General features: G+C 43.0%; 1 long non-coding RNA gene across 1 annotated transcript in view; it reads right to left on the bottom strand.

Moving 5' to 3' along the window:
- Positions 1-8,566: 8,566 nt before the first annotated feature.
- The window catches only part of LOC147362742 (uncharacterized), a 40,384-nt gene continuing 31,850 nt past the window's right edge, over positions 8,567-17,100 (bottom strand). The window contains exons 2-3 of the long non-coding RNA XR_015135791.1: positions 10,187-10,387; positions 8,567-9,613 (exon numbers count right to left, since the gene is read on the bottom strand). This is a non-coding gene — a long non-coding RNA (uncharacterized LOC147362742). The remainder of the gene's footprint in view (positions 9,614-10,186; positions 10,388-17,100) is intronic.

Raw genomic sequence — 17,100 nt, 5'->3', positions numbered from 1 at the left:
TTCCTCTTTGAAATCAGTACATGTGCCTAGCATTTCAAAAATCAAATTTAAGTAAATGTACTTGACAACTCTACATTAAAGTGAGAACTGGAGCAAATTCCAGATAGAAACAAAAATCTTTCTGCTGTTAGAGGAAAATCACAACCTAAGTGCAGATTATGTAGAACAAGAATGGTGTGTAACACACAGATCACTTGCAGGATCTGAACCATGAAAAGGGACGATTTTTTCCCTCTAGTTTGGTAGACGCAAGGTATGGGAAGCCCTAGGTGAATTCACTGACAATCAACTACAGGCCTCTTTACTGAATAGTTTACTACTTTAGCTTGGAGTGACCCATTGGCCCAACTCCAGTTCTACAGAATTTAATAGCAAATGACCAGTAGAATAATTTGTTAAAGGATTCTGTTGTCTGATAACTAACCAAAAAAAAAAAGCAACAACTTTTTAATTAACTACTTAGAAAGTGTATACCAGTTATTTGTGTTTGACTTAGGTTGGCCTAATGTTCTGTGCATTCCTGCATTACAGTTTGTGAATTTCAAGTTTCACTGTAGTGTACAGAATGAATGTCAAAGATTTCAATGAATGTGTGGACTCTCTCCAGTTCAGTTCAGTCACTTAGTTGTGTCTGACTCTTTGCGACCCCATGAATTGCAGCACTCCAGGCCTCCCTGTCCATCACCAACTCCTGGAGTTCACTCAAACTCATGTCCATCGAGTCCGTGATGGCATCCAGCCATCTCATCCTCTGTTGTCCCCTTTTCCTCCTGCCCCCAATCCCTCCCAGCATCAGAGTCTTTTCCAATGAGTCAACTCTTCGCATCAGGTGGCCAAAGTACTGGAGTTTCAGCTTTAGCATCATTCCTTTCAAAGAACATCCAGGGCTGATCTCCTTTAGAATGGACTGGTTGGATCTCCTTGCAGTCCAAGGGACTCTCAGGAGTCTTCTCCAACACCACAGTTCAAAAGCATCAATTCTTCAGTGCTCAGCTTTCTTCACAGTCCAACTCTCATATCCATACATGACTACTGGAAAAACCATAGCCTTGACTAGATGGACCTTTGTTGGCAAAGTAATGTCTCTGCTTTTCAATATACTATCTAGGTTAGTCATAACTTTCCTTCCAAGGAGTAAGTGTCTTTTAATTTCATGGCTGCAGTCCCCATCTGCAGTGATTTTGGAGCCCCCCAAAATAAAGTCTGACACTGTTTCCTCTGTTTCCCCATCTATTTCCCATGAAGTGATGGGACCAGATGCCACAATCTTTGTTTTCTGAATGTTGAGCTTTAAGCCAACTCTTTCACTCTCGTCTTTCACTTTCATCAAGAGGCTTTTGAGTTCCTCTTCATTTTCTGCCATAAGAGTGGTGTCATCTGAATATCTGAGGTTATTGATACTTCTCCCCGCAATCTTGATTCCAGCTTGTGCTTCTTCCAGCCCAGTGTTTCTCATGATGTACTCTGTATATAAGTTAAATAAGCAGAGTGACTATACAGCCTTGACATACTCCTTTTCCTATTTGGAAACAGTCTGTCGTGCCATGTCCAGTTCTAACTGTTGCTTCCTGACCTGCATATAGGTTTCTCAAGATACAGGTCAGATGGTCTGTGATTCCCATCTCTTTCAGAATTTTCCACAGTTTATTGTGATCCACACAGTCAAAGGCTTTGGCACAGTCAATAAGGCAGAAGTAGATGTTTTTCTGGAACTCTCTTGCTTTTTCCATGATCCAGCAGATGTTGGCAATTTGATCTCTGGTTCCTTTGCCTTTTCTAAAACCAGCTTGAACATCAGGAAGTTCACGGTTCATGTATTGCTGAAGCCTGGCCTGGAGAATTTTGAGCATTACTTTACTACCGTGTGAGATGAGGACAATTGTGTGGTAGTTTGAGCATTCTTTGGCATTGCCTTTCTTTGGGATTGGAATGAAAACTGACCTTTTCCAGTCCTGTGGCCACTGCTGAGTTTTCCAAATTTGCTGGCATATAGAGTGCAGCACTTTCACGGCATCATCTTTCAGGATTTAAAATAGCTCAACTGGAATTCCATCACCTCTACTAGCTTTCCAAATGCATGTTAAATCCAGTCTTCTGTCTTCCCTCTTTTCTTCAGTCCATGAATTTACTTTCGTGAGTAGAAGAAAAATGAGGGACCTGTACAGAGGAGATCTGGGTTTTGAGCTTGGGGAGGATTTTGCATGAGCACTTCAACACTCTTACTATATTATACATGCATCACTCAGATATGTATATATCCATGCAGACACAGGAGCTCTAACTATTCTCTGCAAATTGTTCACTACATGGAGTAAAACAACACAATTTCTCATCTTAAATGACCCACTTATCACAATAGGGTACTAAATGGTGTGTCTCCATCTCTATTTCCATGGGTACTGGATAATTTCTGTATCAATAAAAAATAAAAAGTAATTGAATTCCTTTCTCCTGAATTAAATTTTCAGACAATCCACATATTTCACAACGCAGGTAAAAATAAAGATGTATTTCTCATTTAAGATATTCCTTACACAGTCTACAGCGTCATAATATATATTTGTCAGCCTGACTAAGAAAGTTAGGTCTGTGGATGTGGGCTAGAGTGAATTTGTTTGTATAATATGAGGTGTGTGTACAGATTTGGTGGGTGTGTAATATGTACAGATAAATGAATGAAATATTCCCAGTCTTGGTGCACAATTCAAGTGGTACCAACTCTTTTCTTTCAACTATGAAATTATGTCAATGCATCAACTAAATAGACAAGACAGTATCCTGGATTGAAAAGATACTGTGTGAAAGAAACTTATCCTATCATTTATAAATATATAATCGTTAATGTTTGTGACCTGCTCGATAGGTGAATTTAAAATCGAAAAATTATGAGCCAAAAGTATGTTCAATGTTAACCATCCTCAAAGGAACCAGGACTGCTATGAATTTTATAATTGGTTAATAGGAACCGTCTTGTGTGGATCCATAACTCGGCAAACTGGTAGCTTGGCAAATCAGGGATGATGACTATAGCCATGTTACAGTGGTCTTCTAGTAATGATCTAGTTACATGTTTACTAGTTTTTATATAATTTGAATGTAACTACTTGAAATCATTTGTAGATACCATGAACTAGACATTTGTAAATATGCCTCACTTAGGAAGAAGAAGTAATTTACAAAACAAAAAGGAGAAAGAGATAGCATCTAAATTATTAAAGCAAAACTTGCCCAGAAATTTTCACCCTGCTCTTGCTTATGTCTCATTGGCCAGAATTATGTCACATGGTCAATCTTAGCTGCAAGAGCGTCTAAAAATTGAAGTTTTTATCTTGGCTCATTCCTCCCTGAAACATAACTGTGGGAAGAAGGAAGAAGGGGAACTTGGATATTGGAAAAGCAGCTCTCAGTGTCTATAGCCAGTAGTGAGGTTTTCTCTTCCTCATTGTCTCCTCTGCTCACGTTGTAAGTCGTTACTATGCTGGTTGTTTTTTTTTTTTTCCTTTTAAGTTGTTGACTCCTTTTCTCCCATTGAATTAGATTTTGCTTAGAATTGTAGCAGTTCTGAATATAGGGGCTAAAGATGATCTAAAACCACTCCTGTTTATTTCACAGATAAGAAAACTGAGGCTCAAAACTCTGGTTAACTTGCCCCAGGTTACACAATGAGTTAGAAACCACAAGTAAAGCCCTATCCAGTGCTCATCCTTTTGTTGTTGTTGTCCATTCACTGAGTCATGTCTGATTCTTTGTGACCCCCATGGACCAATAGCCCACCAGGTTCCTCTGTCCATAGAGTTCTCTTGGGAAGAATACTGGAGTGGGCTGCCATTTCCTTTTCCAGGGGATCTTCCCAGACCAGGGATCAAAACCATGTCTCCTGTATTGGCAGGTGGATTCTTTACCATTGAGCCATTAGGGAAGCCCATGCTCCCTTTAAGGAATAAGAAAACAAGTCAAACAGACAAATTTCACTTTTATTTTTCTGAAGTGAAAACTCTAGCTACCAACTTCTTTACATTTTAAATTATTTACACTTGTGGAATTCAATTTCTAGCCGGCCAAGCATAATTGTAACACATTGCCAGTTTTTCTTATTAAGTTTCCCGCATACTTTGTTACAGGATCATGCAGCTGCCAAAATGGGATGGGGAGTTCATAGGGGTTTCTCTTCACTCGTTAATCAAAAAGATTAAAAGGCAATATATGAGAATAACCTCACAGAATGTTACTCCAAACCATTGCCAGAAAAATACCCCAAAGAATATTTGCAGCTTCCTGCCATTTTCTGAACAACTTTTAGAGATTGCTACATGAAGGCTGTGTGATAGGGTGGGAAAGCTCATTGTGAGGATACAGCACCTGGTCCTCTTTCAGCCTCTTGTATGAAATGATCTGGTGCTGGTCACTTCCTTTTCTGGCTCTCTTTCTTCTGCAGTGAGGACAGGTTGCTCTGGAACTAGGATCTCAGCTCTAGTTTCACAGTGGAATGAATCATCAAAGGGCATTTAAAATGATCAATGTCGATGTTATCCCAACTATTTTGATTTTCTTGAATTCCAGGTTAAGGCATATGTATCAGCAGTTGCTGTAAAGCTCCATAGGTCATGATAATATGTAGCCTGAGTTGATATCCACTAGGCTATCAAGATTGCTGGGAGAAATATCAATAACCTCAGATATGCAGATGATACCACCCTTATGGCAGAAAGCAAAGAGGAACTAAAAAGCCTCTTGATGAAAGTGAAAGAGGAGAATGAAAAAGTTGGCTTAAAGCTCAACATTCAGAAAACGAAGATCATGGCATCTGGTCCCATCACTTCATGGGAAATAGATGGGGAAACAGTGGAAACAGTGTCAGACTTTCATTTTGGGGGGCTCCAAAATCACTGCAGATGGGGACTGCAGCCATGAAATTAAAAGACGCTTACTCCTTGGAAGGAAAGTTATGACCAACCTAGATAGCATATTCAAAAGCAGAGACATTACTTTGCCAACAAAGGTCTGTCTAGTCAAGGCTATGGGTTTTCCAGTAGTCATGTATGGATGTGAGAGTTGGACTGTGAAGAAAGCTGAGTGCCGAAGAGTTGATGCTTTTTAACTGTGGTGTTGGAGAAGACTCTTGAGAGTCCCTTGGACTGCAAGGAGATCCAACCAGTCCATTCTAAAGGAGATCAGCCCTGGATGTTCTTTGGAAGGAATGATGCTAAAGCTGAAACTCCAGTACTTTGGCCACCTCATGGGAAGAGTTGACTCATTGGAAAAGACTCTGATGCTGGGAGGGATTGGGGGCAGGAGGAAAAGGGGACGACAGAGGATGAGATGGCTGGATGGCATCACCGACTCAATGGACGTGAGTCTGAGTGGACTCTGGGAGTTGGTGATGGACAGGGAGGCCTGGCATGCTGCAATTCATGGGATTGCAGAGTCGGACATGACTGAGTGACTGAACTGAACTGAACTGAGGCTATCATGGGCACTGATCTTCCTACTCCAAATGTGGTCCACTGACCAGCAGTGTCTTATAACCTGTGATATGGTAAGAAATGCAGAATTTCAGGTCCCACTCCAGACCTGCTGAATCAGAATCTGGAAGGACCTCAGGCAATGCAATCTACTGGAAAGTTTGAGAAGCATTGCTGAGATTCCTCTTAGCTCTCTCATTTTATGATTCTATAATTTTGGTTTGCTTTCTTGCTCAAAAACCTTCACTCTCCATGTGATCTATATTCTTCACACTGGTGTTTCAGACTCATATCTAACTCATCCTTCTTTCCAAACATTCTTCCCATTATGTGTTCTGATCTTTAGAGACCTCTGTTCTTTCCTTTTCCCCCAAGCAGATTTTGGTTATTTCTGCCCAGCTGGCATGGCTCCCTGGTCCTTGTCCAGCTGTGTACTTCAAAGTCCAGCCAATGGAGGCTTGTCCTGGCCACTGTGTATCATTAGCACTTACCCTTTCTGCTCTTATCTGCAAGTTGCCTGAGGTAACTTGAATTGCTACCATTGGATTTTGTTTTCTTGCCTCCCTATTTAGACTGTAAGGCCCTTGAAGACAAGGACTGTATCTAAGCCACCTTGAATCCCAAGTGCACACTTAAAAAAATATGGTGGACATCCAGTAAGTGTTTCTATTAAGGTTTGCTGGGGTGAGAAGGTGAGTAACTTGGGAATCAAAGGAAGTGGATTTTGTAACTGCTAATGATGTGAACTTCTCAGGGTTTCACTTTTCTGCTATTCTGAGTCTAGGTCTTTGTTGGAACCCAGTTTTATACAATGATGATCCCTGAAGATAGAGCCCTCAGTTCTCATATATTTTACAAGCAGCAGTTTGCACATGTAAAGAGTTTTTAATTTATACAATCCTTCGTGTGAGATTGAAATATACTCTCTTATCCTGTCCTTGAAAATAAGCACAGCCCCATAGTTTTGAAAGTGAAAGAAACTAAGGTGATTTCAATAAGAATCGGGCAGCTAACTGAATAAGACACCAAATAGATGTGGTCTGGTCTTTCCATTTATCTTGTTTGGTTTTCAAGGGAGTTGTGATCTTTTAAGAATTTGCTTTGGGATCAATTGGAAACATGTAGTTTTTTGCCCTGCAGATTTTTCTGTTCTGAAATACACAGCTATCTGGTCAACCCAATAAGCACCCTTCACAGCCATTTACAACTTACACCCTACCCCTGCATTCTCACTCCACGCCACAACTGCCCTTTGAGGGAGACATACAGGGGCCAGCATTGTCTGCAATTTGGAGCGGAGGAGCAGGTTCAGAGAGGTGAAGTGATTTGTCAGCTATTTCACGTATTTTTTCAAAGATCTGGTTTCTGTTTCCTCCGTCCCAGAAGCATCTGGGGGCATTTATCAGCCCTGCAGAATCCTTGGCCTCAGTTTGATGGAATTTCTAGGGCTGAGGCTCAGGAGCCTGTCAACTTGATAATCCCCTTGGGGAAGTTCTTCAGCATGTCCAAGTTCAAGAACCACTTTGCAAGGAAATGGCCTCTGTCCCTACAGAGACCTAATCTCCATCTCAGGATGGCTGCATTGTCTCCCTTCCCCAGGCAAAGGTTGGGAAGCTGGGTGTGTTATCACAGTCATTGAGCAGCTTTTAAGAAAGGTCACCTCAATAAGTGCCATTTTAGGCCAAGTGACATATATTCTGCATGGAGTGGCCTCTTATTTTTAAATAGTTGCATTGATGACCTTGATAGTCAGGAAGGCTTGGGAACTGTTGTCCTGTGGTTAAGTTGAAAGCAGACTGGAATATTTTTAAAAGGCTGCATATTTAACAGTGTATATTTATAATTGGAAAATCTGATGCATGTAAAATGGAGTCTCCTATTGGTGTATCTCAGCTTCCCAGGTGGTACAGGGGTAAAAAATATGCCTGCCAATGCAGAAGACTCAGGAGACGTGAGTTCAGTCTCTGGATCAGGAAGCTCCCCTAGAGGAGGAAATGGCAACCTGCTCCAGTATTCTTGCCTGGAAAATTCCATGGAGAGAGCATCCTGGTGGGCTACAGTCTATAGGGTCACAAAGAGTCAGACACGCCTGAGCATGCATGTATGCATAGGGCTATCTGCCTACTTTCTACTTGATCTCCTTTGGAAAGACCTCTTTCCCCTATTCAATAGAACATATTGAAATACCTCTAAACTCCTTGAAGCATTTGTAGGTGAGAATAAGGCTGGGGGAGAGCTTTCCAGATCCTGGATTTCTGTCTAAGGCCAACACTTGTCACACTCCCATGTCAGGGGATACAGGGCTACACTCAGGCTAGGATCTCAGCCAGTATCTCCTGGGATCAAACCTATTGGTGTCCACTAAGAACAGCATTTCCTGTTCTCCACCACATCAGATAAAAATAGAAATAACAAGCCCTCATGTTTTACAGCATTTTTCCATTCACAAAGCACATTCACATCTTTTTATCTCATTCATCCTCCCTCACAACAACCTGTGAGGTAGATGTCTTTACCTACACGTTACTGATGGGGAGATTGAAGACAAGAGATAAAGCACCCTGCTCAGTCACGGCTGATGAATCATGGAACTGAGCTGATTGCCTGGGGGCTCTGATTCCAGGCCCACCTCTCTGCCCCCTGAGCATAGCAGCCCCCACCTTCTCACAACAGCTCTGATGGGGCAAGTGTTGTATTCTTCTCATCAGATGGTAGAGTTGAAGTTAGAAGTGTTAAGCCCCAAGGCACATAGCTCCTAAGTGGGAAAACTGGGATTCAGACCCAGCTCTCTCCAGCTCTCAAGCCAACTGCTCTTCTTGTGTCTTGGCTCTGCCATTTTCCTGAAAGGCACGAATCCTCAGTTGTGCTTTTGTCCACAGTGTTGACATCAGGCCCCACTAAGAGATCATCATGCTTAAATATGCATGCCTGTACACACATTCTTGAATACACACAAAACCAAAAAAAAAAAAAAGATGTTTTTAACTAATATTCTACTGCCATGTAATCTGTTTTCCATTTCATTCTAAAATGCTAGCTCTGCTAAGCGAAGTTGAGTTAGAGAAAGAATATCAGATATTATCACTTAAATATTGAATCCAAGATATGATACAAATGAATTTATTTAAGAAACAGACTCACAAACATAGAAAATGAACTTATGGTTACCAAAGCGGGAAGGTAGAGGGAAAGATAAGGTAGGAGTTTGTGATTAACATACACACACTTTTGTATGAAATAGATAATCAACAAGGACCTACTATGTAGCACAGGGAACTTTATTCAATGCTCTGTAATAACCTATGTGGGAAGAGAATCTGAAAAAGAGTGGATGTAGGTATATGTATGACTGAATCTCTTTTCACAAATGAATCACTTTCACATCTTAAACTAATACAACATTGTCAATCAACTATAATATAAAATGAAAATTAGGCTAAAAAATAATAAAATGCTGGTCCAGACCCATTAAATTTGTTTCCTAATCCAGTGAAGGGCCATGGCTTAGGCTTTGAGGAACAGTCTACAGAGTGTTTATATGTTTGCTTGGGGTATTTATTTATACTTTGTCTGTGTGCTTAGACACTCATCATGTCTGGGTCTTTGCAACCCCTGGGACTGTAGCCTTCCAGGCTCCTCTGGTCCATGGGGATTCTCTAGGCAAGAATACTGGAGTGGGTTGCCACACCCTCCTCCAGGGGATCTTCCCAACCCTTGAACCCAGGTCTCCCACATTGCAGGCAGATTCTTTACTGTCTGAGCTACCAGGGAAGCCCAAACATACTGGAGTGGGTATTCTATCCCTTCTCTAGGGGAACTTCCTGACCCAGGAATTGAACCAGGGTCTCCTGCATTGCAGGCAGATTCTTTCCCAGCTGAGCTTTGCTTTGGGTATTTACACTTTGTCTACTAGGTCAAAAACAGAAACAGAGAAATTGGAACCAATTCCTCACTGGTCAGCCTTGGCTCCGATCAGCTTGGGCCCCTCTGCCCAGTTCCTTCACTGTTTCCTGTCCCTTAGGAGGTTCCTCCAGCTCCTGGGCACCTTCCAGCCCAAAGAGCAGGGGTTCTTGAAGCTGGAAGAAAGTGCCAGCAGCACACGGGCTCCTGGATGATGAGTGCATCCTTCACAGCTTACCCTTTCCTGACGCCTGTGAACAGTAATAAAAATGTGAGCAAACAGGGAGAGTTTAGTGTGTTTATTGCTGCTATTGAGAAAATAATGTGATAATAAACAGGGCCGGTAATGGAAATCACTTCTAAGAATAAAATTATGTTATTATGAGTTACGTGCAGCCATCAGAAAGCCTTTCGTCTCTCCAAGTGGGAGCTGCCTGCCTGGCTGGCGCTGTTCCATCCGGGTCCCCACCTCCCACCCTGGAGCCCCACTGCTCGCTCCAGTTGCCAACTTGAACTTCTAGCCTCATTGACTTCTTGGCATTGCTGATCTTTGGAAATGGGGCGCTTGGGCTACTCTGCATTGTAATTAGTGCGTGTAATCCCTGGCATGAGTGCTAATGCCTGGGTCCCTTCTTCCCAGCTATCCTTGTTCTCCCCATCTTCTCACCCCTTGGCAGGTGAAGACTGAGTCCCCAGAGATGGCAAAAGATGAGATCTAGGGGCCCTTTGTGGATTTTACAAAGATTTCCTATTTAAAATGTGATGGCAAACCAGAGTGTTTAACCAGAATTATAAATTAGATTCTTTAAAAGTAGAATACTTGCACCATGACAGGAGGTTGATGGCATTCTGTCTTTAGGGTAAAGGTGAATCCATTCAATGGTTCTTCTATTCATTCAACAGCGCAAGGGTCTGGTCTGGATGCATTAGGAAGTGAGGTTGATGCAGGGCTGTTTCCGTGCTCCTTTCTACAGAGAGGAGGCAATGTGAACCAGGAGGCAGTCTTCGAACAAGACCATGGTGAGCTGCATAAGAGAGAGGAAGAGAACAGGCCAGGTAGAATCAGCTGGTCAAGAATCCACCTGCAATGTGGGAAACCTGGGTTTGATCCCTGGGTTGGGAAGATCCCCTGGAGAAGGGAAAGACTACCCACTCCAGTATTTTGGCCTGTACAGCCAATGGGGTGGCAAAGAATCGGACACGACTGAGCAACTTGCACTTTCACTGCACTTTAATCACTGCAGAATCAAAAAGGGCTGAGAATGGGGCTCGGGCGATGGGGAACCCTTCAGTGGTGACAGTATCTTGCTGAGACCTGAGGATGGGATGGGATGTGGAGGGCGTTGCCAAGGCAGAGTCAGAACAGCACTTGGAGGCTGAGACCATCTCTGTGGGTCAGAGGGACAAAAGAAAGTCATACAGCCGGAGGCTAGTGAGTGAGGGTGAGCGTGGCACCAGAGGGACTTGGTGAAGCATGTGGAGGTCACGTTGAGTAAGGGCTTTGAACTTTATTCCTGGTGGAGATGGAAACTCTGATGCAGGTTGGCCAGGAGGCTGATGTCAGTTGGTTTGTATTTTTAATAATCACTCTGGCTTATGTGTGGGCTTCCCAACTGGCGCCAGTGGTAAAAACCCAGCTTGCCAATGCAGGAGATGGAAGAGATGAAGGTTTGATCCCTGGGTCAGGTAGATCTCCTGAAGAAGGATGTGGCAACCCACTCCAGTATTCTTTCTAGGAGAATTCCATGGACAGAGGAGCCTGGCGGGCTACAGTCTATAGGGTTGCAGAGTCAGACATGACTGAAGCAACTTAGCATGCAAGACTTATGTGCAGACTGGAATGCTAAGGACCCGGAATTCTGCATAGCCACACTTTTAGATTAAACACAAAGATTTGTAACATATAGAATGCGAGGCAGATTCTTTAATTTGTGGATAGTCTTTGTATGCTTTTTCCTGGTTACAAACTTCTTTTTAAGAAAAAGAAACAAAACCTAAAGCCTTTCTCTTTGTTTGGAGTAAATATTTATGGAGATCTTAATAACAGTTGTAAATTTTTCCCCTTTCCTCCTCCTTTGTTATCAAATCTATTATGCTCATGCTGTTTTTTCCTCCTCATGCTGTTCTACACATGCACAACATATGCGTGACCTTTGCCTGCACCTTTTTCCATTGGCTGAAGGAGCAAATGCCATCTCTTTGAATTTGTCACAGAGAAGAACATGCTATTTACTGATGTCCAATTTCATTTGGTGTTTGGGATAGCAGAAATCTTTAGGGAGAAGAACAAACTGTCACAGCCTTGAACATCATCTCATATAAAACACTTTCTTGGTGAAAACAACCTCTGGCCCTTACTGTGGTCACCAAGGTGCCGGGGTGGGAAGGGTAGGTAGAGAAGATGGCCCCTTTGCCATGTTGAAAATGTTCCCTGTTTGTAACCACCTTCTGTAGACCCACCCTGCCACTCTCTAAATCTCTTTTCTCTCCTGTAGTCTGAGAAAGAGGTATTAGGGAAGCAAAGATGAGGTATGTAGGAAGAAAGAGGGAGAGAGGTGTGTGTGTGTGCTTCTGTAAAGGGCGTGGGTTTATCACAGAGTAATGCCTCTACTGTGAGTTATTGTTGTTGTTTGATCACTAAGTTGTGTCTGACTCTTTCGTGACCCCTGAACTGTATGTAGCCCACCAGGCTCTTCTGTTCATGAGATTTCTCAGGCAAGAATATTGGAGTGGGTTGTCATTTCCTTCTCCAGGGGATCTTTCCGACCCAGGGATCGAACATTCATCTCCTGCCTTGGCAGGCAGGTTCTTTACCACTGAGCCACTGGGAAGCCTCTACTGTGAGTTAGTGATTCTTAAATAGGGCTGAGAAGCTCACTTGGGCAATTTACTTAAAAGGACAGTCCCAGCCTGCTTTGGGTTGAATTGCGCCCCGCCTTCCCCCTCTGCCCCCAACATTCCTCTGAAAGTCCTCATCCCTAGGAAATAGGATTGGTGTACATGTAATTTGTTGAACTAGAATGAGGTCATATTGCATGAAGTGGGCCCCTCATCTAATATGACTGGCGTCCTTACAGAAAGGGGAAATTTAGACATGGAGGTGGGTACACACAGAGAGAATGCCACTTGAAGGCAGAGACTGGGGTGATAAAGCAGAAGCCAAATACCTCCAATGATTGCTGGCAACCTACCAGGAATTAGGAGGGAACCCCCAGAAGGAACCAGCCCTGCCTACATTTTAGGTTCAGACTTCCAGCTTCCAGAAGTAGGAGGCGATGGGTGTCTGTAGTTTCAGCCCCCAGCTTGTGGTCCTTGGTTATGACAGCCCCAGGAAACAAACACACTGCCTGATCCTGCTCGCATTGAACATGTTCTCGGGGGAAAAGCCCAGAGAGCTGGACATTTCAAAAGCCCTTCAGTGGCTTCTGAGGATGGAGTAGGGCTAGGATGCCCAGTTCCATCTCCCTATCTGTCCTGTCCCTGGGAGGCCACAGGCATTGTTCTCCCATCTGGTCCCCTGCCGCCCTCGCTGACTTGCTTGGTGGTGTTCAGGTCTCTGAACACCACCAAGCAAGGGGTGTGTGGGATGGTTGGACATGTGGCAACCATGATGAATTAGTCAAGATGGGACTGTTCACTTATTGAAACAGACATTCATTGACATTCCTCTGCTTTAACATTTTTTTGCTGGTGTAGCATCCTAGTACTTAATGTCACACACAAAAAAGCCAAAGTTCCAAATGCATTCTTGCCTCACACAGACTACACACTGTTCAAGTTGACAGTTTTTTCTACTTTTAAAGAGCTCAAATCATGTCACTTGAAACTCTGGTTCCTGGGCTATTAGCTAAATAGAAAGAGTCTGCTCTTCATTCTCAAAGGTCTGTGGTCCTCAGGGACCTTTTCAGACAGACAACAGGGAGAAACTTCTTCCCAGACAAGCCCAGTTAGCAGTGTATATATAGAAAATCAAGACAAGAGGGGACTTGTAGTTTTATTTCTGGGTCATCTGACCTCCAAGTGCAGCCTGCCTGTCCTATAGCCCTGACTTTGCTGTAGTGATCAAACAGAGGCATAGTTAGTTATGACCAGCCTGTGTCTCGACAACCTGTAGCATTCTCCAGCTCACCCTTTGGGCTGGAATTTGTCAAGCTTGTTCTGAGCCCACAGGTGATCTTTTTTTTTTTTTTCCCTGAAACTTCAGTAAGTTTCTGCTTAGCCATTTCTCTACTGCTGAAGCATGAAGCATAGTTATCATGCTCTAAAAATTGTTTAGATGCTTTCCACCCACCTCCAGCCAAATAACAGGAGCTAGAGTTTTTTTGGTTGTTGTTTTTTTTTTTTTTAAGTAAAAATTTTCCATGGCCTCTTTTGAGAGCAAGAACCAGTTCTTTGTCACAGTATGAGGCTTTTTTCTTTAGCCTGAAGTGGTACAGAAGGAGAAGCGTGGGTTCAGGAAAAAGACAGACTCAAGTTTGAAATGTACTTTTCCAGTTACTATTAGTGTGATCTCAGGCAAGATGCTAAATCTTCCCAACCTTGTTTTTCTCAACTGTGAAATGGGACAATGACACATTGCAAGTTTATGGTGAGGATGGGGGTTGATTTAGGTGTAACAGCTGGGGGAATGGTAGATGTGGGGATTCTCAAACCTGGATTCCCAGGGGAACTTTTAAAATAAAATTGCCCTTACCTGGGACAAAGTGAAGTTGATTCTCATGGGGAGAGTACACATCTGAATCATTTTAAAAATTTCCAGGAGATTCAGAAGCCCAGCGAAGGTTAAGAACCAGTGAATCTAACAAAGATGAACTTCAGAAGCATAACATTAAGTGAAAGAAGTAACACATGAGACCACAAATGGTATGATTCTGTTTCTATGTTCTAGAAGTGATAGGACTGTGGAGACAAGAATAAGATCAGTGACAGGGCCAGGGAGCTTGGGAGAGGAGATTACTGCAGAGTGGCAGAGACCAATGTGTTGGGGTGAAAATGTTTGATGGATTGAATTGTCAATACTCATTCACCTGAATGCTTCAAAATGTAAATTTTATTGTATGTAAATTATACCTTAGTTCATGAAAGAACTGTTAGCATAGGTTCTCAATCACCATTATTTTGATGATGATGATGGTGATGATGATGTAGGAGGAAAGCAGTAGGGGTCTGAAACAATTTCCAAAGGTTGTATTTTTTGATAAGGGCTAGCTTGAAACTCCTGAAGCATTACAAGATAGATTGTCATAAATCCATAATTTGAAATGTGCACATTGAAACGAATACATTTGATATGCTCTTAGTTCCAGATGTTCAGGTAAACATGCTGAATGGGGTTTTCTGACTCTTTCGTTACTAATAAAGAATAAATGAGAGATGATTGGAAAGAGTCATCATGGGGATGAACATTAGATGTATTTTTAAGCCAAGATATTCAAACTCCGTGAGGTGTTCAAGAAAGCAATCAGAGAAGCAAGGCTCTTGGGAAATCCTTCCATAGTTCCGATTCTGTGAGGGATGGAAGAATGGTGCTTGGCTGTACACAGATTTGAAGAAGCAGCCTTGAGAACGTGATATGTCTGAAGAGCAAAGACGTAGGAAGTGGATATCAGCCAAGACCTCTGGTGGAGGTTTCAGTCTGAGATGGGTCAGGGCTCTCACTCACATGTAAGGACACAGGCATTCAGAACTGTTTTACTGGTGATCAAAACTCAAGAGCTCATCTTGGCTTGGTTTTTTGGACTTGTTATTCTCCAGCTTGGAACAGGTCAAAATGTTCCTCTCATCTTTCCCAGTTGTGTAACCTTTGACAAGTGATCTAAACTTTCAGAGTGTTAGCTTCCACACTTGAAAAATGAGGGTGATGAATTGACACTGCTGGCTTGTTGGACAGAGTAGAGATAACGTACGTGGAATACTGTGCCCACTGCCTGGTAAAGCATCCTGTATTCAATAAGTCAAACCATGCCCTGGGCACTGTTCTCTTTGTTTTACCTGTTTTAATTCATTTACTTTTTACCACAACTCCATGGAGTGGATATAATCAGTATTGTCCCATTGCATGAGTGAGGAAATTGAGAACAAAGAGGCTGGTGGTTTGGTCATGGGTAGAGGGAAACCATGTGGCTCTGAATGCTATGCTCACAGCCCCTTGGCTCTCCCATCCTTGATGTGTGCGCGAGGCTTGTCGTAAATGGTGGGAATCTGCAGAAAGTTCAGCATCATTCATTTATCCTGGGGTAGAATTGATTCACCATGAATTTCTAGATACTGTGCTGATCTGTGTGTGCCTGTGCACATCTATTTGGTGGGGAAAGGTTGCTCAAATGCAAGGTGATGAGTTTTTCAGTAAAGCCTGGAGACCTTGGTTAGAATTCCTGTTTGCCCCTTCCTGGGTGTGACATTTGATCTCTTTGGGCCACAGGTCACTTGATATCTTTGAGACTTTATTTCACTTCTACAAAATAGGAATGCTTATGTCCGTCTTACCAAAGGGTTGAGAGTGTTAAATAAAATGATGGATGTACATGTACCTGGAAGACTGACTGAATGTATAGGATCCTGGTAAAGACATATATGTACTAAAGATTAAAGAAAGAGGTATTTTTAAGAGAAGCATGCAGCCTAACAAAGCTTATGGGGCTTATATTTCTGGCTTGGTATTTCAGCTTCTACTTTATTGGTGGTGGTTCCCAGGCAGAGTTCTGGTGTCCATCCTACCTTCTGTTTTTCTGAGCAAGAAAGAAGAATGACACACACTCCCAGGGGAAGAACCTTGGGCTTGCAATCCCAGAGCGATCTGATTTTTTGGCAACCAAGGCCCTTCATCCAATTCTCTGTGTCCAGGATGGCACCTGACCTAGTGGGACACTCCAGGAAGGGAGGAGGCGTAATCCCTTCCTCAAGGAACTTGTCAACCAGCTTGGATGGCAAGGCTACCACTTTAGGATGGTTATGGGGGCCTGTAGTTTTTTTATCTTTGTGTCTCTGACACCTGAAACCTGGGAAAGTGCCCAACACATAGTAAGGTTTTCATAAATGTTGAGCCATGCAAGTCTGGTTACTGCCAGAGATGGCCAGCAGGTGCTCAAAGTGTGCTACCTACAGGTGGACTGGACAAGTGCACACTTCTGGGCTTGAGGACTTCTCTTTATGGAAATTCATCAAGCCTCTTCTCTCCCTGCCGGAGACTCTGAGATGCTGCTTGCTGCTCTGGAAATTGTTGGCAATTTTCTCTAATTGATGTTTTATTAATAATCAGGAAAGAGTTTCCTTTCCATGCGGGAAGAGTAAGCTGTCAGTGAACAAAGAGACATCACCCAGGCTGGTGATGTCTGATTTCTTAGCCTACAAGGGTGTGGTATTTGGGAAAGGCCAGTGGGCAGAGAACTGACCTGTACTGAAAATCTGTGTTTGTTAGAACTTAGCTTTGTGACCTCAGGCATGCCCCCCTTTGCTAAGCTTCAAATTTCTTCCCTCATCTAATACTGTGACCAGCTCCCACCTGCTGGATGTCTGCTGTATTCCAGGTCTCATCCCAGGGAATAAAATTCACCACTTAGGACAGCTCCTGGGATCAGCTGGGAGATGGATGTGGGTACCAGGAAGAGGCCTGGGCCGTCCTCTGGCTCTGCTGTGTCTCTCTGTGACCTTCACCTTCTCCAGGCTCCTGTTTCCTCTTTTATAAAGTGCTGACGATCATCCCTGCTTAGACCTTAGGGTTGCAAAGTCAGAAAAACTG

This window comes from Bos grunniens, chromosome 11, assembly GCF_055505025.1.
Source record: "Bos grunniens cultivar Pamir isolate PY7600 chromosome 11, Bosgru_T2T1.0, whole genome shotgun sequence".
In the NCBI taxonomy this organism is placed as follows: domain Eukaryota; kingdom Metazoa; phylum Chordata; class Mammalia; order Artiodactyla; family Bovidae; genus Bos; species Bos grunniens.
This window is presented reverse-complemented; position numbering and strand designations above follow the sequence as displayed.